This window comes from Trachypithecus francoisi, unplaced genomic scaffold (genome assembly GCF_009764315.1).
Source record: "Trachypithecus francoisi isolate TF-2019V2 unplaced genomic scaffold, Tfra_2.0 Lachesis_group1, whole genome shotgun sequence".
NCBI lineage: Eukaryota > Metazoa > Chordata > Mammalia > Primates > Cercopithecidae > Trachypithecus > Trachypithecus francoisi.
Genome location: NW_022681454.1, coordinates 46,414,500 through 46,438,550, shown reverse-complemented (window position 1 = coordinate 46,438,550; position 24,051 = coordinate 46,414,500). Strand labels below are relative to the sequence as shown.

Sequence of the window (24,051 nt, the reverse complement as noted above, 5' to 3'; positions counted from 1 at the left end):
TTTAATACACATTTTTTCAAATGAATCGTCTACTCTTTGATAATTTATTTTTAAGTTTCCTTTCAGCATCATGCAATATGCCCATATAACCTGCCCATGTACCCCCTGAATCTAAAATAAAAGTTTAAATTATTTTTTTTAAATGGGCAAGGCAAGGTGGCTCACACCTATAATCCCAATATTTTGGGAAGCCAAGGCAGGAGGATTGCTTGAGCCCAGGAGCTCAAGACCAACCTGGGCAACATAGAGAGACCTCATCTCTACCAAAAATTTAAAAATTATCCGAGTGTGGTGGCATGCATCTGTAATCCCAGCTTATCAGGAGGCTGAGGTGGGAAGATTGTTTGAGCCTAGTTCAAGGCTGTAGTGAGCTATGATCACACCACCGCACTTCATCCTCAGCAACAGAGTGAGATCTTGTTTTAAAAAAAAAAGTTTCCTTTTTTCATTTATTCTCTTAAATCTGAACTCCTGCCGAAGACATGAGAGCCTCAGATATTTCTTTTCTTTTATGGGTGTCTTTCCATTATACAATAATGCCTAGTACTAGACTAGGAACAGAAGAGGTATAGAAAGATATCCTATGAACACACCGGATTAGCCTTTAGCTGGATTCACAAACCTATAGGCCAATTTAAACTGTACTCATTTTCAAATTTCTTTAGGTTATGAACTAGCTTATTTATTGTGTCAGTATCTATAAATTACTTCCCCAATTCTGTCCTTTCTAACGTGTATATGCTATGTCCTCTAGCAGATGATCTTGTTCCTGAACTTCAATCCAATGAGCTCTCACTGAACTTCTTAATGTAAAACATGAGCTAGGCAATATAGGCATACTCCTTGCCCTAAAGGAATTTATAATCATTCCTTAAAAAAAAAAAAAAAAAATTAAAGCACCTGGTATGTGTTAGGCTCCCAAGAACTATTCTATACAGCACAGAAAATGAGATATTCACACCAATAAACAAAAGACAATGTATTACATTCCAAAAGAAAGGCAGTCGGTCATATGAAAATCCAGGAAGGGAAAAATTAATTCTGAACTGGAACATAATACCCAGGAATCTTTTATTGAGGAACTGTCCTTTGAATAGGACCATTAAGGAGCAGAATTTTCATGAGAAAATGAGTGAGGGATATGCTAGAAAGGCAGTTGTTTCTGAATCTAATGGTCAAAAATATGGGTTTTGAAAGTCAGAGGGCCTTGGTTCAAATTATATTTTTGTCACTTACTTGATGAACATCCCCAAGTAGCTTATTTAACTTAAACTTTGGTTTCTTCATTTACAAAATGGAGATAATGTGATTACACATTGCATAAAAACAGACTCTTAGCTACTGCCTGGCACAGAGTAAGTGCTGACTAAAAGATAGCACTGAGTTTGTGTTCCCCCGGAAGAAGACCATGACTCAAAGATCCAACTACAAATAGTTTATTTGAAAGGGGACCACAGGAATCACTGGTAGGAAGAGGGGGAAGGGGAGGCAGCACACAAACCGTGTACTATTAAGTAAATTACCACTACTGGAGCCTAATCTAGCTGGAAACTCCAGGAGCCAGTGTCTGCTCAAAGGTCAAGAGGAGCAGAGAATTAAAGACCAACCACAACAATCAAGGTCAGAACTGCTCCCAGAATGAGGAGCAGAAATTCCTCTTCTGCAGCAGAGGAGAAAGCTGTCAGGGAGAGACACAGATACTCACAGGTAAGGCAGCTGTGCTAAGTGGTAAGCCTCAAGGGGATTTGGGTGAGGCTCTGCCCACACTAGTACAATATACATAAAATATGAATATATATATATGCATGAGGTATAAGGAATATGTATCAGAAATTTATCTAATTGATGTATTAGATAAAAATAAAACTTATATATGATAAACAATACCCTAGGCAAAGTTTTTAAAAGAAGTAATAATCCAGAAAAAAATTTTACATATGTATAACAAATTGTCATACTGGATATAAAAAAGAATTACTACATATCAAACATAAGAACAACCCAATAAAAATAGATTAAAAGATATGAAAATGTAAAGAAGAAGAGGCAAGCCCCAGAACAATAGATGAAATGGTCATTAAACATAAAAGACTAAACAACCAGGGAAATAAAAGTAAAAACAATAATAAAATACCAGTTCTAAGCTATCAGATTGACCAAAGAAAATTTGGCTATATCAAGTGTCAGCAGATGTGTAGACGGAGTAGTGCAGAGAAAAAACCCCTTTCATTGTGACTGCCACTTTGAAGGGCAATAATCATTATCCACCAAAAACAAAACTAAGCTTACCTTTTGGTCCGGTGATTCTGCTTCTCAGTACCTCGCCGAGAGAAATACCCATGTGCACAATAATGTTTCTTAAAGCATTGCCTATAATTCTGCAAACAAGCCTACAAAGGAGACAGACTAAATATTATGTAATACCATGTTACTATTAAAAAGAATAAACTGGATAGATATATATATAAAATCATGGGTAAATTCCCAAGAGGTATTGCTAAGGGTAAAGAGCAGTTACATACAGTGGTATAGAATTATACTATGAAAGTTGTCAGAATCCAAATGGAGCCACTTGTGTTAAAAATCCTAAAAGACAGACCTTCAGAAGGTCATGAAGAGAGGGTTCTCATGCTCAATGCCTGATAACAAGAACTATCACCAAAGACTCTGAAAAAACCACAAACTTGCACAAAGGCCATTGCAACCTTATACCAACAAGAAAAAAAAATACTCCTGTAGACATCTACCCAGCAATTGTCTGTCAATCTTGGACTGTCATCACCCTTGTTATTGACCTCTGTAACCAAAAATAATTATCTCAAACCAATTATGTAATTCTTCTTATTTTAAAAAAATATACTGTCTTCTTTTACCCTCCTGAACACATACATAGTTTACTATGGCATGTGTATTCCCATTGTAATTCCTATTCCCAAATAAATACCATTTTCTTTTGGAGAATCTCCCTCTCTGTTATTTAGTTTCACATTAATGGTGTCAGCAGTGAGGCCAAAGTCAACTCCCCTTTGATGAATCGGTGGCCCGTGGAATTGAGTGCAGTACTGACTGACTTCAGTGTTGCCTTTTCTCCCACAGTGAATCTCCTCTAGGACTCTTGGACTCCCTCCCTTTGGTGAGTTCTTGTTTACTTTATTTGGGATCTGATTTGGTTATAAGGCCATCTTAAATAAAGGACCTTGCATCCCTCCTGGGACTATAAAAGTTATTTCTGGCAAGCCCTTTCTGGTAAAAGACAAATGTCCTTCTGGTTTGAGTTATCTGGTTTCTACAGAGTTTACATTCTGTCTATGAGGCATTCTTTTCTGGTGAATTCACTTTTGATTTGGTGCATCTGGCTTAATATTTTGTTTGAACTGCATGGCTGGGTTAAAAATTTTGTGAGCACTCTGATTTTGGTTTCATTTTGGTTAGGTTGTGTGTGTCTGTAAATGATTTGGCCCTTTTTCCCTTGCTTGTTTCTGAACATCTTCCAAGAGCAGAAATAAACATTCTAAATAGTAGGCATGATATGGCCAATTAAAAGCCACTGGGTTGGTCACCATGATCTAAACTACCAGTGTAAACTTCCTGACAGGATTTATAGCATTTTCTTTGCTCTGGAGAAATTAGTCAGAAACAGAATGAGATTCTCAAACATTCAGGCATGTCAAGCTTTCTGGGACTCCAGCTGGCCACATGGCTTTTCCTCATGCATGTTTTTAAATTAATGGCCATCATGAATATCATTTGAAGTCCCCAATCTTGTTTTTTTCTTAGAATTCAATTAGAAACTGCAACCAACTATAGAGTTAACATGTAGTCTTTTTAGTTCTCTATTTTTTTTCTGACTACTCTAAATCTGTTAACTTTTTCATTTGTGTTAAGATAACACACTGTTGCTAATTTCAAAAGCTGCTTAGACCTTTTTTTAGAGCATTTTAACCAGGATAAGGATAAAAATCTTAAAGGGCTTTCAAATTAATGGCCTTACAAATTACAACCGCTCCATGGCAGTCAACAACCTAGGCACCTTTTGGAAATGTAAATTGAGGTTTCCCTAACTATTAATTGCTTAGGGTGATGAAACAGTTAATAGAAAGATTGATATTCTAAAAGGGCATAAAGAGATATGTGTTTATACAAGCTATGGTTTCAGATCAGATAGGTCAAAATCTTGAACTTAGAGCAATGATATAAGGTATCACTGGCATAAAAATTGCTTTGTCTGTCTGTTACACAGGGGCCAGAAAAGCTGACCAAAAAATAAAAATAAAAAAACCTGCCAAAATTCTTCCCTGTCTGCATTGACTAGTCAAGCAAACCAGATCAGCAAACAAAAGAAAGATTTGTTACTAAAAAGTTTAAGGCAACTTGGAGATTTTGATTTTCTTATAGAAGTCAGCCAGTCCCAGCTAAAATGTAAACAATTGAAAATTTAACCCTAAACTCATTTAAAACTGGAAAAAAGGGACACAAGATTTATTTAAAACCAAGATGGTTTACCTAAAAATTTTGGTCCACAGCTTTTCTTAGATTACTTATTAGGGAAAATAACACTTCTCCACGTGAACAGGTCCCATTTTGTCAAAAATACAGTTTGGATTCAACTATTCTTTTATAAACTTGTGAGTTTGTATTACTATGCCTTACTATCTAGTGACTAAAATTCTAAAATTAAAGCTATAAGATCTTTATTGTGTGTATGTATATGTGTTTATGTGTGGTGTTGTATGCTGTGTCTAAATAGTAAAATCTGGTGTACTTGGCTAGAAATTCCTTAAGAAATCCTATTCAGATTAGCTTAGATAAATAAGCAATCATAAAATATATGGTAATAAATCCAAATGCCTTTTAGTTAATACAACTTAAATAAATCTTTGATAAATAAGCTGTTGGTGTTTTATTGGTGTGGGGGTGGTTTGTTTTGAGGTGGCGTCTTGCTTTGTTCCTAGGCTGGAGTGCAGTGGCGCTCACTGTAGCCTCAAACACTTGTGCTCAATCAATCCTCCCACCTCAGCCTCCCAAGTAGCTGAGACTACAGGTATGTGCCCCCATGCCTGGCTAATTTTTGTATTTTTTATAGAGGCAGAGTTTTACCGTGTTGCTCAGGCTGGTCTCGAACTCCTGGCCTCAAGCGATTATCCCACCTCAGCCTCTGAAAATGCTGAAATTATAGGGATGAGCCACCACCCCTGGCCCAGTAAACTGGCCTTGAATTTGTTGATAAAATAAAAATAGAAATTTTTTTTGAATTGTCCATCAATGGATGAGTGAATAAAGAAAATGTCATGTATATAAATATACTAGATGGAATATTATTCAGCCATTAAAAAAGAATAAAATCCTGTCATTTGCAGCAACATGGGTGGAACTGCAGGTCATTATGTTAAGTGAAATAAGCCAGGCACATCAAAACAAATACAGGACGTTCTCATTCATGTATGAAAGCAAAAAAAAAAAGTGGCTCTCATGGAGGTAGAGAGTAAAATGGTTACCAGAGGCTAGGAAGAAAAGTGGGGAAGGAGGCATGAAGAGAGGTTGGTTAAGGGTACAAAATACAGTTAGATAGAAGGAATAAGTTCTAGTATTCAGTAGTACAGAAGGGAAATTATAGTTAACAATAATTTATTCTGTATTTCAAAATAGCTAGAAAAGAAAATTTGTACTATTTCCAACACAAACAAAAGATGAATGTTTGAGGTGATGGATATCCCAGGTACCCTGATTTGATCATTACACATTGTATACAGGTATCAAAATACCACATGTACCCCAAAAATGTGACAACTATTATATATCAATTTTTTTTTAATACAGGTTTTGGCTGGGTGTGGTGGCTCATGCCTGTAATCCCAACATTTTGGGAGGCCAAGGTGAGTGGATTGCATGAGCTCAGGAGTTCGAGAGGAGCCTGGGCAATGTAGGGAGACCTTGTCTCTACTAAAAATAAAATTTAAAAAAAAACCCAGCTGGGTGTGGTGGCACATGCCTGTAATCCCAGCTACTCAGGAGGCAGAGGTGGGAGGATGGCTTGAGCACAGGAGGTGAGGTTACAGTGAGCCATGATCGTGCCACTCTGCACTCCAACCTGGGCAGTAGAACCAGACCTTGTCTCCAGAAAAGAAAAAAATGAGGAGAAAAGAAGAAGGAAGAAGAATAGAGGAGGAGGAGGAGGGGGAGGGAGGGAGGAGGGGGGGAGGAGGGAGGGGAGGAGGGAGGGGAGGGGGAGGGGGAGGAGGGAGGGGAGGAGGGAGGGGAGGGGGAGGGGAAGAGGAATAGGAAAAGGAGGAAGCAGAAGAAGAAAAGGAAGGAAGGAAGGAGAAGAAGAAAAGGAAGGAAGGAAGGAAGGGAGGGAAGGGAGGGGAATGAAGGAAGGAAGAGAGGGAACAAGGAAGGAAAGAAGGAAGGAGAAGAATGAGAAGGAGGAAGGAAGAAGAAGAATTAAAATATAGGTTTTAATAACTAAGATTGATGAACTAATTGAAGTTTTTTAGAATTCTAATGAAGAAATTGCTGAATTCATGAAACTACTCATCAAGATCAAGCAGAACAAAAATTACTTACATGACATTAAGTAACTGCTGAAGATAATGTTTTTATGACTTTAATTTGAAACATTTTTGACTCTTAAATGTTTTGTTTTCCAAATTTAAGGTAACTTTTTTCTTAAGCTATCTACAGTTTAAAGCAATATGGTAAAGCATACTTTTGAGAACAAAGGTGGAAACATTTACTTTTTCTTCTTACTTGATCCCTCCAAAATTTGGAAACTCTTCATGAGTATTCTTATGGCTGTATGGTTATTTGGATAAGTTCAGTAAAAATCTACTTTCTCTTTATAACAGAATACAATTGGAAGCATTGGCTATATTACCAAGGCATTGACTGGAATATCATATTTGAGAACGTGCATAGAATACCTGATTTCAAGGATTTCCAGTCTTATAGTGAGTGAGTAAACATTGTCACTTCCTGGCAGGCCCCAAAAACCTTAAGATGGTAGGTAAAACCTACCTAGCCTCAAAAGGTTTTAAATCTGAGACTTTCATGTGATCGATATGGAGATAAAAACTTATGTTTCTAAAGAAAAGCTATAATATATGTGTTATTAGACTGTAGCCTTGTGCATTGTTTTTGAGTCCTTGCTATCTACCTACAGACTAGACTATATCCTGAATTCTTCTAGAGCTCTCCAATACAACTTTCTCCCATGGAATTACTAAAAATGGGAACTCTTTTGTTCTGAAGCCCTAAAAACTAAAACTAGATGAATTTTAAGGGATAAGTTTCATGACTGATGGACGTGTCACACAGAAAGTTCAACAAACCACCTGATGCCATAGATAGAGACATTCAAACTGCAAACCAGGATAAGAAGTTGATGTCTTCATGCCTCAGACAGCTTTCTCCAAGACATCAGAACAACCCTCCATATCATAATGAGACTCTTACCTCTCTTAATGCTTACATTTTTCACTTGGCAAGATAATGGTGACATTAAAAGTTAACAATCAGAAACGTCTGCTGGTAACTTGACAGAACCTATCCTAGAACATCCTTTTTTTCTGTTTTTTTTTTTTTTTAGAGATGGGTCCTAATCTGTGATGCAATCATAGTTCCCTTCAGTCTCAAATTCCTGGGCTCAAGTAGTCCTCCTGTCTCAGCCTCCCAAGTAGCTAGGACTACAGGCACATACCACTACACTCAATTTATTTTTTTATTTTTTGTAGAGACAGGATCTCACTATATTGCCCAGGCTGGTCTTGAACTCCTGACCTCAAGTGATCCTCCTGCCTTGGGCCCCCAAAGTGTTAGGATTGTAGGCATGAACCACCACACTCAGGCAAGGAGATCCTTTAGTCCGCCTAGTAGGTGACTTTGGCATCATCCCCAGTATAATGGTTGATCACTCTCTGCTTTCATTCAATCCAGTCACAAGATATTAGATGACAAAATTGCTCAATATTACCTATTGGCTATTACCTATAGGAGATGTCTGTAGCTATTGCTAATACTACATGCTGTACCTGGGTATATTCCTCTGGGAAAGTTGAGATCCATAAATGCAAAGTGAGAAAACAGGCCACATGGTTACAAGTCTTACTTAATTTCCCATAGTCATTTGATTTATTCAAGTAGTAGTCTTTAAGCCTAGTTCATGACTCAAAACTTTTATACAAACTAAGATTATCAATTTACTTTGTATTTTCCCCTTTTAAACCTTATACCTATTGCTTGTTAAGTTTTCAGAGAAGTATGACTTCTGATAGACTAATACTGGCCAGGCACTTTGAAATGATAACAGAGACCTATGGAACTGACAAAATTAACTTAACAAGGGATTCCAGATAGCCTTATCCTGAAAGCCACTCCCTCCTAAGCTCCCATGTTGCTCAAACGTGGCTAAAAATGTTCTGATACTGACTCCTACTTGCCAACCACTTCCCTCAAACATGGGAAGACCAGACCAAACCAGGATAGGCCTATTCCAGTACTGAAGGACAATCAAACCCTAACTACAGGATGATTCATCAGTGATGCTTTGGAGAAAGATCTTGATCCAAAGGGGGAAATGTGCAAGTTGCCAGAATCAAAATGGAGTCACTTGTGTTAAAAACTAAAAAAATAGACCTGGGGAAAGCCATGAAGACAGAGTTCTCAAGCACTAAGCCCTCATAACAAGAACTATCACAAAAGGCTCTGAAAACTACCCCACAAATTTGCAGAAAGGTTATCACAACCTTACACACAAAAAATCCTTCTGTCAGGACATCTGCCCAGCAACTGCCCTTCCAACCTCAGACTGGCATCACCCTTGGTATTGATCCTTGTAGCCAAAACTAATTATCACAAAACAATTACACAATTATCATTTTTCCTTTAAAAATCTTTGTCTTCCTTTACCTTTCTGAATATGTACATAGTTTACTATGGCATGTATATTTCCATTGCGAAGCCCCATTCCTAAATAAATGTTTTCTTTTAGAGAGTCCCCTCTATTTGTTTTTTAAGTAGACAATAGTGTACTTAAAACACTGTCATACATAATACAACTCTACTCAAGTTTACAAGAAGTAACAATCAATTTTCTATGTGTACATTTACGTGTTGATTATAGCTTAAATAATATTCAGAAGCATCCACAAACCCACAACTATGATTACTGCTAGGAGGAAGGAAAGATTATGACTGTGGTGCTAGTCAAAGAAAAGTGTCATCATTTCTGTGAAGTTTCAATCTAGGGAAAGAAGCATTGTTCATGTATTACTTGTGTAATTCATACTAAGTGTAAAATAATCAGTGTGTGTGTGGTTTACTTCTATTTTTGAAAGTGATTATTATTTCAATAGTTGTGAGGGAACAGGTAGTGCTTGGTTAGCTGGATAAGTTCTTTAGGTGTGATTTCTGAGATTTTGGTGCACCCATCACCTGAGCAGTGTGCACTATGCCCAATGTGTAGTCTTTTATTCCTCACCCCCACCTCACACAATTTTCCCAGGGCCCTTAGAGTTCATTATATCACACTTATGCCATTGCATCCTCATAGCTTATCTCCCACTTATACGTGAGAACATTTGTTGTTTGGGTTTCCATTCCTGAGTTACTTCACTTATAATAATGGTCTCCGATTCCAACCAGGTTGCTGCAAATACCATTATTTCATTCCTTTTTAAAATAGCTGAGTAGCATTCCACTGTGTGTGTGTATGTGTGTGTGTCTCTCTGTGTGTGTGTGTATATATATATATATATATATCACATTTTCTGGTATATATATATATATATAGCAGAACTCTTTGGTTAATAGGCATTTAGGCTGCTTCCATGTTTTTGCATTGCAAATTGTGCTGTTATAAACATGCATGGGCAAGTGACTTTTTCATATAGTGACTTGTTTTCCTCTGGTTAGATATCCAGTAGTGGTATTGCTGGATCAAATGGTAGTTCTACTTTTAGTTCCTTAAGTAATCTCCATACTGTTTTTTATAGTGGTTGTACTAGCTTACTTTCCCACCATCAATGTAAAACTGTTCCCTTTTCACCATATCCATGCCAACATCTATTTATTTTTATTTTTTAATTATGGTCATTCTTGTGGGAATAAAGTGGTATCACACTGTGGTTTTGATTTGCATTTCCCTGATTATTAGTGATATTGAGCATTTTTCCATATGTTTGTTGGCCATTTGTATATCTTCCTTTGAGAATTGTCTGTTCATGTTCTTTGCCCACTTTTTGATGGGATTATTTGTTTTTTTTGTTTGTTTTCTTTTTTTTTTTTTTTTTTTTTTTTTTGCTGATTTGTTTGAGTTCCTTGTAGATTCTGGGTATTAGTCCTTTGTTGGATGCATAGTTTGCAAATATTTTCTCCTACTCTGTGGGTTGTCTGTTTACTCTGCTGATTATTTCTTTTGTTGTGCAGAAGGTTTTTAGTTTAATTAAGACACATCTATTTATCTTGGGTTTTTTTTTTTTTTTTTTTTTGCATTTGCTTGTGGGTTCTTGGTCATGAACTCTGCCTAAGTCAATGTCTAGAATAATTTTTCCAATGTTATCTTCCAGAATTTTTATGGTTTCAGGTCTTAGATTTAAGTCTTTGATCCATCTTAAGTTTATTTTTGTATAAGGTGAGAGATGAGGATCCAGTTTCATTCTTCTACATGTGGCTTACCAATTATCCCAGCACTATTTGTTGAGTAATGTGTCCTCTGCCCATTTTATGTGTTTGTTTACTTTGCTAAAGATCTGTTGGCTGTAAGTAATTGGCTTTATTTCTGGGTTCTCTATGCTGTTCCATTGGTCTACATGCCTGTTTTTATAACAGTACCTGCTATTGTGGTGACTGCAACCTTGTAGCATCGTTTGAAGTTGGGTAATGTGATGTCTCCAGATTTGTTCTTTTTATTTAGTCTTGCTTTGGATATGTGGGCTCTTTTTTGGTTCCATATGAATTTTAAGATTGTTTTTTCGGGTTCTTTAAAGAATGATGATGGTATTTGATGCAAATTGCATTGAATTTATAGATTGCTTTTGGCAATATGGTCATTTTCACCATATTGATTCTACCCATCAATGAGCATGGAATGTATTTCCATTTGTTTGTGTCATCTGTGAATTCTTTCAGCAATGTTTTATAGTTTTCTTTGTAAAGATCTTTCATCTCTTTGGTTAGGTATATTCCTAAGTGTTTTTGTTTGTTTGTTTGTTTGTTTGTTGCAGCTACTGTAAAAGGGGTTGCATTCTTGATTTGATTTTCAGATTAGTCACTGTTGGTGTATAGCAGTACTACTGATTTGTGTACATTGATTTTTTATCCTGAAATTTTACTGAATTTATTTACCAGATCTAGGAGCTTTTTGGATGAGTCTTTAGGGTTTTCTAGGTATGCAATCATATCACTGGCAAACAGTGACAGTTTGACTTTCTCTTTACCAGTTAGGATGCCTTTATCTCTTTCTTTTGTCCGATTGCTCTGGCTAGGACTTCCCGTACCATGCTAAATAGAGGTGGTGAAAGTGAGTATCCATGTTTTGTTCCAGTTCTCAGGGGGATATACTGTCAACTTTTCCCCATTCGGCATAAAGTTGTCTATGAGTATGTCATAAATGGCTTTTATTACCTTAAGGTATGTCCCTTCTTTGCTGATTTTGCTGAGAGTTGTAATCATAAAGGGATGCTGCATTTTGTCAAATGCTTTTTCTGCATCTATTAAGATAATCATATGATTTTTGTTTTTACTTCTATTTATGTGGTGTATCATATTTATTGACTTGTGGATGTTAAACCAACCCTGAATACCTGGTATGAAACCCACTTGAACATGGTGTATTATCTTTTTCATATGCTGTTGGATTCGGTTAGCTAGTATTTTGTTGAGGATTTTTGCATCTCTGTCTATCAAGGATATTGGTCTGTAGTTTTCTTATTTGCTTAGTTCCTTTCCTAGTTTTACTATTAGGGTAATACTGGGTTCACAGAATGATTTGGGGAGGATTACCTCTATCTCTATTTATGCTTTAAGGAAGTTCCATTTTGGTGTATTTTGAGGTTTTATTTCAAGATTTAGAACTTTCTCTATCTTTTGGAATAGTTTCAGTAGGATTGGTACCAGTTCTTCTTTGAGTGTCTGACAGAATTCAGCTGTGAATCCATCTGGTCCTGAACTTTTTTTTGTTGGCATTTTTTTTTATTACTGTTTCAATCTCCTTACTTGTTATTGCTCTGTTCAGAGTTCCTATTTCTTGCTGGTTTTTGTTTGTTTTTTGGTTTGGGGTTTTTTTGTTTTGTTTTGTTTTGTTTTGTTTTTTGGACAGAGTCTTGCTCTGTCACCCAGACTGGAGTACAGTGGTGCAGTCTTGGCTCACTGCAACCTTCACCTCCCAGTTTAAAGTGATTCTCTTGCCTCAGCCACCCAAACAGCTGGGATTACAGGCATGCTCCACTACACCCGGCTAACCTTTGTATTTTTAGTAGAGACAGGATTTTGCCATGTTGGCCAGGCTTGTCTCAAAATCCTGGCCTCAACTGATCTGCCCGCCTTGGCCTCTCAAAGTGCTGAGATTACAGGCATAAGCCACCACACCTGGCCTCTTTCCGATTTAATCTAGGAGGGTTGTATATTTCCAGGAATTTATCCATCTCCTCCAGGTTTTCCAATTTGTGCACATAAACGTGTTTGTAGTAGCTTTGAACGATCTTTTGTAATTCTGTGGTATCAGTTGTAATATCTCCCATTTCATTTCTAATTTCATTTATTTGGATCTTCTCTCTTCTTTTCTTGGTTAATCTCACTAATGGTCTATTGATTTTGTATATCTTTTCAAAAGCCAGCTTTTCGTTTCGTTTACTTTTATTTTTTTGTTTTCAATTTCATTTAGTTCTGCTCTGATCTTTGTTATTTCTTTTCTTCTGCTGGGCTTGGGTTTGGTTTGTTTTTATTTATCTAGTTCTTTGAGATGTGAGCTTAGATTGTCTATTTGTGCCCTTTTAGACTTTTTGATGCAGGCATTTAATGCTATGAACTTTCCTCTTAGTGTCACTTTTTCTGTATCTAAGAGGTTTTGATAGGCTGTGTCACTATTATTGTTCAGTTCAAATAATTTTTTAATTTACATCTTGATTTCATTGTTGACCCAAAGATCATTCAGGAGCAGATTATTTCATTTCCATGTATTTGGATAGTCTTGAGGGCTCCTTTTGGAGTTAGTTTCCAGTTTTATTCCACTGTGGTCTGAGAGTATACTTGATATAATTTCGATTTTCTTAATTTACTGAAACTTGTTTTGCAGCCTATCACATGGCCTCTCCTGGAGAATGTTCCATGTGCTGAAGAAAAGAATGTATATTCTGCTGTTGTTGGGTAGAATGCTCTATAAATATCTGTTAAGTCCATTTGTTCTAGGGTATAGTTTAAGTCCATTGTTTCTTTGTTGACTTTCTGTCTTGATTATTTGTCTAGTGCTGTCAGTGGAGTATTGAAGTCCTCCACTATTATTGTGTTGCCATCTATCTTATTTCTCACATCTAGTAGTAATTGTTTTATAAATTTGGAAGCTCCAGTGTTATGCGCATATATATTAAGGATTGTGATACTTTCCTGTTGAACTAATCCTTTTATCATTGTATAATGTCCCTCTGTGTCTTTTTAAACTGTTGTTGCTTTTAACAGATTTTAAGTCTGTTTTGTCTAATAATAGCTACTTCTGCTGACTTGTGGTTTCCATTTGCATGGAATATCTTTTTCCACCCCTTTACCTTAAGTTTATGTGAGTCCTTACGTGTTAGGTGAGTCTCTTGAAGACAGCAGATATTTGGTTGGTGAATTCTTATCCATTCTGCCATCTGTATCTTTTAAGTGGAGCGTTTAGGTCATTGTTCATATTGAAATGTGAGGTAATGTTCACTCATCATGCTAGTTGTTGCCTGAATACCACATTTTTTTTTATTGTGCTACTGTTTTATATGTCCTGTGAGATTTGTGCTTTAAGGAAGTTCCATTTTGGGGTATTTTGAGGTTTCATTTCAAGATTTAGAACTCCTTTTAGCATTTATTGTAGTACTGGCTTGATAGAGGCAAATTCTCTCAGGATTTGTTTGTCTGAAAAAGACTGTATCTTTCCTTCATTTATGAAGCTTAGTTTAGCTGGATACAAAATTCCTGGCTAATAATTATTTTGTATAAGGAGGCTAAAGATAGGACCCCAATCTCTTCTAGCTTGCAAGGTTTCTGATGAGAAATCTGCTGTTAATCTGTCAAGTTTTCCTTTATAGGTTACCTGATGCTTTTGCCTCACAGCTCTTAAGATTATTTTCTTTGTTCTGACTTTAGATAACCTGATGACTATGTGCCTAGGTGATAATCTTTTTGCAATGAATTTTCCAGGTGTTCTTCTAGCTTCTTATATTTGGATGTCTAGATCTCTAGCAAAACCAGGGAAGTTTTCCTTGATTATTCCCTCAAATAAGTTTTCCAAACTTTTAGATTTATCTTCTTCCTTGGAACACCAATTATTCTCAAGTTTGGTTGTTTAACATAATCCCAAAATTTTTGAAGGCTTTGTTCAATTTTTTATTGCTTTTTCCTTGTCTTCGTTGAATTAACTTGAAAACCTTGTCTTCATGTTCTAAAGTTCTTTCTTCTACTTGTTTGATTCTATTGTTGAAATTTTCCAGTGTATTTGGCATTTTTCTAAGGATGTCTTTCATTTCCAGAAGTTGTGATTGTCTTTTCTTTATGATATCTGTTTCACTGGAGGCTTTTTCATCCATATCCTGTATTGGTTTTTTGTGGGGTTTTTTTTGAATATCTTTTTTTTTTTTTTTGAGACAGAGTCTCGCTCTGTCACCCAGGCTGGAGGGCAGTGACGTGATCTCAGCTCACTGCAAGCTCCACCTCCCAGGTTCATGCCATTCTCCTGCCTCAGCCTCCCGAGTAGCTGGGACTACAGGTGCCTGCCACCACACCTGGCTAATTTTTTTGTATTTTTTAGTGGAGATGGGGTTTCACTGTGTTAGCCAGGATGGTCTCAATCTCCTGACCTCATGATCTGCCCGCCCCAGCCTCCCAAAGTGCTGGTATTACAGGCATGAGCCACCACACCTGGCCTTGAATTTCTTTAAGTTGGTTTTCACCTTTCTCTAGTGCCTCCTTGGGTAGCTTAATAATCAGTCTTCTGAACATTTTGTCTGGCAATTCAGAGATTTCTTCTTGGTTTGAAGCCACAGCTGGAGAGCTAGTGTGATCTTTTGGGGGTGTGATAGAATCTCCTTTTGTCATATTAACACTACTTTTTGGCTCCTCCTTCTTTGGATAGACTTTTTCAGTGGAAGATTCTGGGACTCAAGGGCTGCTGTTCAGATTCTTTCATCCCATATGGTGATCTCTTGATGTGGTGCTCTGCCCCTTCCCCTAGGGATGGGGTTTCCTGACAGCCAGATTGCAGTGATTGTTATTGCCCTTCTGGGTCTGGCCACCCAATGGAGCTACTGGATTCCTGGCTCATGCTGGAAATGTCTGCAAAGAGTTCTGTGATGTGATACATCTTCAGCTCTCCCTTATATTTGGATGTCTTGATCTCTAGCAAAACCAGGGAAGTTTTTCTCAATTATTCCCTCAAATAAGTTTTCCAAACTTTTAGATTTATCTTCTTCCTTGGAACACCAATTATTCTTAGGTTTGGTTGTTTAACATAATCCCAAATTTTTTGGAGGCTTTGTTAAATTTATACCACCAGCTGGTCTGGTGGAGGTGGCAAGGGAATGAAGTGGACTCTGTGAGAGTCCTTTGTTGTAATTTTGTTTATGTACTGGTTTTCTCAAATGCTGGTTATGCTAGCAGTGAAGGTTTCATGTGGATAGGCTCAGGACCTCTGGTTAGCCAGGTTGTTGCAGGCAGTAGAATTAGCTGTTATTTTTTTCTTCTTTTGAGCAGGGTTATTCTGACTTGCTGTAATGTATTGAGTTAGTTGGTCTCCAGCCACGAGATGGTGCTTTCAAGACAGCATCAGCTGCAGTAGTAGAAGGGCGATATAATCTTGCCCTATGTTGGCCAGAATGAGTACTTGGGTTTCTCAAGCAATGGGAACAATAGAGTTCCCAAGAGTTTTGTCTTTTGACTTCAGCTATCAGGGCAGGTAGAGAAAAGCCATCAGGTCAGGGCAGGGTTAGGTGGATCTGAGCTCAGATTCTTTTTGGGCGAGGCTTGTTGTGGTGACTGTGGGTGATTGGGGTGGTTCTCAGACCAATGGGGTTATGTTCCCAGGAAGATTATGGCTGCCTCTGCTGCATCATACAGGCCACCAGGGAGGTAGGGGAAAGCTAGCAGTGACAGACATCACCCAGCTCCTATGCAGCCACTAAGGCCAGTCTCACTGCCACTGTGCCCCCCAACCACACTGAGTTTATATACAGGCAGCTGGTGAACAGGGTTGAGATCTTGCCCCAGGTTATAATCCTCGCCACTGAGAAAGCACACAGGGCTCTCAGGCCTTGCTGCTTCCTGCCTGCCCACACCATCAGCTGTGGCTTGTATACTTGTATCTACACTTCCCATTCACCATCCCCCCACCACCACCAACTGTGCTCAGAAAAACTCATGCTCAGTTGAAATTATTACAAAGTTCAGCTGGAAGCTTTCTTTATCCTGTGGTTCCTCCCCAGTTCTGCTGGCTGCCTTCCCTTCCCCAAGTACCTCTGTGAGATTAGGCCAGGAATGGCTTCCCACCATTTGAGCTGGGGACTGGGAGTGCCTACAGGGCTCTTCACACTGCTTCTTCTACTTTTATATTTCACCTGGGTCCCTAAATCCATTTCAGCTCTAGGTAAGGTTAAATCCTTTTCCCATGATCTAGATTTTCAGTTTCCCCAGTGGGGTGTGTGTTCAGAGGTTGACTTTTCCCTCTCTCACACTTTGGAAACTCGGTTTTTTGGCTGTCTTGTGGCATTTTTCTCACTGTGTGTTTCGATGGCAATTAAAGAGTCACTCCTTGAAAGTAGGTGCCAAGAATGATGGGTTTGTACTTCCCAGAAAGCCCAGCCGTGTAAAACATAATACTGTTTGCCTGCTAGGCTCTAGTATATGCTTGTTAAATGAATGATGATGAAACAAGAGGTTGGAGCTAGAATATGAACTACCTTAATTTTCAAGTTCAAGAGTTGGTAGTTTATTTGGCAGGGCAGATAAATTAAATGAGATAATACATTTAACACAGTTCCTATTGATACATTTTAGCTTTCATGATTAATATTACATTTCAATTCTATTCTGCTTCATGACCAGAAGATGGAGCTCCAAACATTTAAACTCTTTTTAAAAAAAAATTTTTTTCCTGTTTTGTTGTATTCTTAGTAGAGGCTGTGCTCTTATTTCTTTAGTTCTAGTTCTTTTTGTTCCCCATCTAAATCCTTCCATTCTCTTTTTGTTCTCAGATTATCAAAATCCAGTTGCTAACTACAGATAGGAGGAGTGATCTGTGTGAGAAGCTACACATAGATCCTTATTTTTCTACCTCTGGGGACTTATTTGATTCATGCACCCATGTCATACATATTTTTATCCAACTCTCCCCACTTTGTTCCTCCCTCTTCACAATGGAAAAGCCATTGTGACTTACAGTTCTTACAGCAACTGTAAACAGGTGCTGACATTCTATGCATCCTCATGGGAGGAAAAATGCTAGCACTACCACACACAGAATTTGCTGCTATATGCAGGAAAAAGCATGTGACAGAGCTAGAAGTATATTTTTTTTTGGACTGTTCTCCAGTTTGTGTGCTTTTCCAACATAAGTTCCTTATCTACAAAATTCTTCCTTGAGACATCTACAGACTCATGGGAAATAATTAATTTCAATTTTTCATATCATTCATTCTACTACACTTATATTGATATTATTACCTTTATGTTATTATTACCTTTGTGTTTATTAATAGCTATATCTCTAGCTATTTATTCAATATTCACTCATTCATTCACTTTTTTTTCAATAAATATTGAGCAGCACAGCAGCATTATAGGAGGGTTATGGATTGGTGAAACACACCGACTCCCATCCCCAATCTCTGCCACACACATATGCTCCTACTATAAGTCTTTAATAGATCTATCCAAGAATACACCTGGCTGCAAATACCTGGCTAAGAGTTCCAGGAGTGATTTAAGCAGGAGCAGCACTGCCTGTTCAAATTTATCTCTTGCCCTTTATTCCCTATACCAAAGGCAAAGTCATCAGAGATTCTGGTAAGTTTCTACTCTGGTAAAGTTCTGCAAGAGTTAAGGGGCCTGTAATCCCAGCACTTTAGGAGGCCAAGACGGGCAGATCACGAGATCAGGAGATCGAGACCATCCTGGCTAACACGGTGAAACCCCATCTCTACTAAAAAATACAAAAAACTAGCCGGGCGAAGTGGCAAGCACCTGTAGTCCCAGCTACTCGGAGGCTGAGGCAGGAGAATGGCGTAAACCTGGGAGGCGGAGCTTGCAGTGAGCTGAGATCAGGCCACTGCACTCCAGCCCAGGCAACAGAGTGAGACTCTGTCTCAAAAAAAAAAAAAAAAAAAGAGTTAAGGGGAAATTTTCTTGCTTCATCATTTCTCTGTTATACTCAGATTTACACCACCATTGTGAAATTACACTAATGATATATACACACTGTTCAAGGGAACATTTATATACATTTGTCTCTTCTGTTTCTTGATCCAAATTCAACTTCAGGAGATACATGTCTTCACCCTGGATCAACCATCTGGCATTCCAGCAAAATCTACCTCTACTTCTTAGAGTCCTTCAAAGGCTATCATATGTCTGTATTCACCAAATCTCTCAAAGGCTCTAAATCTATATCTCTAAATATCTGATGGTTATTTCATCTGGCAAATTAAAAAATGTTTACATTGAACTTATTTTATTTCTCTATCTATGCTTGGCTTAGATGTTTGTCCCCTCCAAACCTCACGTTGGAATTTGATCACCAATGTTGGAGGTGGGGCCTAATGGGAGGTGTTTGGGTCATGGGGGTGGATCCTACATGAACAGATTAATGTCCTCCTTCAAGGGTGAGTGAGTGTTCATTCCATTAGTTCCCAAGAGAGCTGGTTGTTATAAAGAGCCTGTCACTTTTCTCACCCTTTCTCTTGCTTCCTCTTTTACCATGTGATCTTTACACATACAAGCTCCCCTTCACGTTCCACCATGAAGTAGAAAGACCCTGAGGCTCTCATCAAATGCAGATGTCCAATCTTGAACTTTACAGCCATCAGAATCATAAGAAAAATAAACCTTTTTCTTTATAAATTACCCAGTGTCAGATATTCTGTTATGGTAACACAAAATTGACCAAGATAATCCCTTTACTCTCTAACTCTCCTCCTAGCTTTCTCGATATCATTTTTATGCAATCACCTACTTAGTAATCTAAATTAAAAATCTTGAAGGAATCACTTGATCTCACTTCTACCTCACTTCCCACATCCAGTCAGCAAGTCCTGTACATTCTACCTCCACACTGTGCCCTCAATTCAGTTCTTGCACATGTATTTGTCAGAAAGTCTCTTCTCCCACAATAATTTCAGTAGTCTCCTAGTTGTCTCCATTGTCTTGTTCCTCAAGTCTTCTAAAGAGTCTATATTAACATCATACTAAGGTTGCCAGGTAAGATACAGGGCTTCCTGTATATTTGTTTGTTAAATCTGACAGCTTTGCACATATTCATCTTTCTAAACATGTTTCCAGTCATGTAACACTGCCATTTACACTCTCTTCCCTTTCTATTACTGAATTGGTTTTTTTTTTAAGTTGTTGTTGTTGCTTCTGCTGTTGTTTTAGTTTCCTATCCATTAGATAATTAACCCTACATTAGCCTACATGCTAACCCTACATTAGCATAAAATACTCAACAAATATTTTAATTAGGTTGGTGCAAAAAAAAAAAAGGAAAACCCACAATTACTTTTATACCAACCTAATATCTGGTACCTGCCATATATGAAACACTCAGGTTTGTGTTGTGGAGTATGCAAAAATAATTTATAGTCTCTATTCTTCAGGAGTCAGCAAGCGAAATAATTATCATTGACATAAAGAAACACAAGCAGGCCAGGCATGATGGCTCAGGCCTGTAAACCCAGAACTTTGGGAGGCTGACACAGGCAGATTGCTTGATCTCAGGAGTTTGAGACCAGCCTGGGCAACATGGCAAAACCCAGTCCCCACCAAAAATATAAGATATTAGCCAGGAGTGGTGGTGTGCTCCTGTTGTCTCAACTACTTGGGAGGCTGAGGTGGGAGGATGGCTGAAGCTCTGGAGGCAGAGGCTGCAGTGAGCCAAGGTCATGCCACTGACTCCAACCTGGGTGACAGAGTAAGACCCCATCTCAATTAAAAAAGAAAAAAGAAAAAAAGAAAAAGAAATGCAAGCAAATATAGAGTGCTAAAATTCAATTTAGAGTAGAGGGATGAAGTGAGGAGGTTCCCAGGTTTGTATTCACATCACCTAGATTTAAATTTGGCCTAAGGCCAGTGAAAACTTTTTTTAACCCCATCCACACCCTAGTCTTAAAAAGCAGTCACTGAAACAAGTGAATTTCTCCACCTCGATCCTTGACCTGAAACAAAGTTATTCCTGGCTAACAAAGCTTCTCCCTCACTGTACAAAGTAGAAGACAGTAAGGTGTCTTTATTAAGTTTCATAACAGAGAAAAGTGAGTATAAAGGTTGTACAACATACACAGAATCTTAAATCACCAGAGGAGCCAGGAATGGAGCTCAACACTTTTGAGTATTCTTTCTGAAGTAAGTTGGTCTCTGAACAAGCACCTAATCTGCAATGGTTAAACAAATTTTATGTGAATAAACAAAATATAGGGAATAAGCAAAACATAAGACAATACAGGAATAGCTGTTTCAAAGTTTCAAAATTAAAAAGCAAAAATCTGAAGATTTTTCTGAACATCTGCGTCTGGGGAATTTCAAACACTAAAATTAGATTCACTGGGTCAGAGAAATAATGAGGTCTAAATGATACTGTCTGGCAATAGCTTTCAAAGGATAACCCTGGTATTCCATTGAGGATTTTTGCATCTTTGTTCATTACAGAGATTGCTCTGCAGCTTTCTTTTTTCATGTGTCTTTCCCAGATTTGGGTATTAGGGTGATGCTGGCTTCACAGAATAAGACAGGAAAAGTCCCTCCTTCTCAATGTTTTTGGAATTAGTTTCAGTAGAATTGGTACCAGCTATTCTTCATACATCTGGTAGATTTCAGCTGTGAATCCATCTTATCCAGGGATTTTGGGGGGATGGTAGATTTTTTTATTACTAATTTTAGAACTTGATATTGGTCTCTTCAGGGTTCAATTTCTTCCTGATTCAATCCTGAGAGGTCATGTGTTTTGTTTCCAGGAGTGTATTCATTTCCTCTGGATTTTCTAGTTTGTGCGCCTAGAGGTGTTCATAATAGTCTCTGACGATCTTTTGAACTTCTGTGGGATCATTTATGATGTCACATTTGTCATTTCTGATCATGCTTATTTGAACCTTCTTTTTTCTTTGTTAATCTAGTTAGTGCTCTATTGATCTTGTTCATCCTTTCAAAGAGGCAACTTTTGGTTGGTTTTGGTGATACTTTATATAGATTTTAGGATCTCAATTTCCTGGACTTTGGTTCCAATTTTAGTTATTTCCTTTCTTCTGCTAGCTTTGAGGTTAGTTTTTTTTCTAGTTCCTTCACATGTGATGTTAGATCATTAATCTGAGATCTTTCTAACTTCTTGATGTAGACATTTAGTGTGATAAACTTTCTGCTTAATGCTGCTTTTGCTGCATCCCAGAGATTTTAGTATGTTGTACCTCTATTTTCAAATAATTTTTTTATTTCTGCCTTGATTTGTTTGTTTACCCAAAAGTCATTCAGAAGCAAATTGTTTAATTTCCATACAATTGTGTGCTTTTGAAAAATATTTTTGGTATTGAATTATATTTTTATACCACTCTGGGCCAAGAGATGGTTAGTATGATTTCAACTTTCTTGAATTTATTAAGACTTGCTTTATGGCCAAGCATGTGGTCAGTCTTGGAGTATGTTCCCCATTAAAAAGCAGGCAAAAGTGGCTAGGCACAGTAGCTCATGCCTATAGTCCCAGCATTTTTGGAGGCCGAGACAAGAGGATAGCTTGAGCTCAGGCATTTGAGACCGGTCTGGGTAACCTAGCAAGACCTTGTCCCTACTAAAAATTAAAAATTAAAAAGTTAGCCAGGCATTGTGGCACACCTGTGGTCTCAGCTACTCAAGAGGCTGAGATGGGAGGATCACTTGTGTCTGGGAGGTCAAGCCCGTGGTGAGCTGTGATCGTCCCACTGTACTCCAGCCTGAGCAACAAAGTGAGACCCTGTCGCAAAAAAATTAAAAAAAAAAAAAGTAGGCAAAGGACATGAACAGACACTTTGCAAAAGAACACATATAAATGGCCAAGAAACATGAAAAAATGCTCCACACAATTAATCATCAGAGAAATGCAAATCAAAACTACAATGAGATACCATCTCACACCAGTCAGCAGGCCAATTATTAAAAAGTCAAAAAACAACAGATGCTGGTGAGGCTGTGGAGAAAAAGGAATGCTTATACACTGTTGGTGGGAATGCAAATTAGTTCAGCCACTATGGAAGGCAGTTTGGGGATTTCTCAAAGAACTTAAAACAGAACTACTGTTCAACCTGCCAATCCCATTACTGGGTATACAGCCAAGGGAAAATAAATCATTCTACCAAAAAGACACATGCACTTGTGTATTCATCACAGCACTATTCACAATAGCAAAGACATGGAATTAACCTAGGTGCCCATCAACGGTGGACTGGATAAAGAAAGTGTACGTATACACCATGAAATACTATGCAGCATTAAAAAGAATGAAATCATATCCTTTGCAGTAACATGGATGCAGCTAGAGGCCATTATCCTAAGCGAATTAACACAGGAACAGAAAATAAAATACCATATGTTTTCACTTATAAATGGGTGTTAAACATCTGGTACACAAGGACATAAAGATGGGAACAATAGACTCTGGGGTCTATTAGAAGGGAGAGCGAGGGAGGGGGCAAGGACTGCAATACTACCTATTAGGTATTACGCTCATTTCCTGGGTGATGGGAGCATTCATACCCCAAATCTTAGCGCCACACAATATGCTCATGTAACAAACCTGTGCATGTGTCCTCTGAATCTGTAATAAAATAAAAGTTGATACTATTTTAAAAACACACAGAGAGAAAAGGAAACTTTGGAGAAGAAATGTAACCACAGAATGTGGAAATATATCTAACCCATATATTTCTTGCATAAGATTATCAATGCTATAGAACTGATATAGAACTAGATGATTCTTGGAAGCTTTAATATAAAGCAATTCTATGATATTTTCAGAAAAAAAAAAACATAAAAATTGCATGGTTGAGGGAGAAGACCAGAAAAGAAAACTTATCTTTTATTTTTATCCTTCTATGTATTTTGAATTCTGTGATATGTGCACATATAATTTTTTTTTTTTTTGAGACGGAGTCTTGCTCTGTTGCCCGGGCTGGAGTGCAGTGATGTGATCTCGGCTCACTGCAAGCTCTGCCTCCCGAGTTCATGCCATTCTCCTGCCTCAGTCTCCCCAGTAGCTGGGACTATAGGTGCCCACCACCACGCCCGGCTAATTTTTTGTATTTTCGGTAGAGACGGGGTTTCACTGTGTTAGCCAGGATGGTCTCCATCTCCTGACCTCGTGATCCGCCTGTCCCGGCCTCCCAAAGTGTTGGGATTACAGGTGTGAGCCACCATGCCCGGCCTATAATTATTTTTAAACCTGTAAATATTTTAAGTCTACTAAGGCATCTCAACTCATTGTGAACACACAATATTTTGAGGGGGTTCTTTGTTTATTGGTCTTACTATGTTGCCCAGGCTTAAGTGCTATAACTATCTATAGCTATTCACAGGAGTGATCATAGCACACTGAAACCTCAAACTCCTGGCCTCAGGTGATCCTTCTGCTTCAGCCTCCCAAGTAGC

General features: G+C 37.9%; 1 long non-coding RNA gene across 1 annotated transcript; it reads left to right on the top strand.

Moving 5' to 3' along the window:
- Positions 1 to 3,058: 3,058 nt before the first annotated feature.
- On the top strand, positions 3,059 to 23,585 carry LOC117085360. The gene is made up of 4 exons (XR_004437923.1): positions 3,059 to 3,133; positions 5,818 to 5,873; positions 6,846 to 6,951; positions 23,551 to 23,585. It is a non-coding gene; the product is annotated as an uncharacterized LOC117085360 (long non-coding RNA).
- The last annotated feature ends 466 nt before the right edge of the window (positions 23,586 to 24,051 follow it).